The sequence below is a fragment of the Puma concolor genome, chromosome C2 (assembly GCF_028749965.1).
Source record: "Puma concolor isolate L17-30 chromosome C2, mPumCon1.1.hap2, whole genome shotgun sequence".
Classification (NCBI taxonomy): domain Eukaryota; kingdom Metazoa; phylum Chordata; class Mammalia; order Carnivora; family Felidae; genus Puma; species Puma concolor.
The window spans coordinates 110,575,270-110,575,628 of NC_141675.1; positions in this window are offsets into that span (position 1 = coordinate 110,575,270).

The window sequence follows — 359 nt, forward strand, 5'->3', positions numbered from 1 at the left end:
AGAAGCATTCTGGTTTGGGTTTTGGGTTTATTGGAGGAGGTGATTAATAGCATATGAAATGCTGTGGGTGTCAGACCCCCAATAATGAGTCCAGAAAACAGTGCACCATGATAAGGTTATCCTGTCTTCTTGGTTAATGGCTTTCCAAACACACTGAGAGTCAGTTTAGATAAAATATTGCACAAGTGTCTGTATGTCAAAGAAAAATTTCACAGAACAGAGTTTGGCTGAAAAAGAAGAAGACATAATTCAAGTCTTCTTCAAGGGGAGAGAGAACTTAACTTCCCTAGAAACAAAAAAAGCAGGAAGGTTTCTAAGGGCTGAGGTTAGCTAGTTGAAAAGTACTGGAGGACATTAGT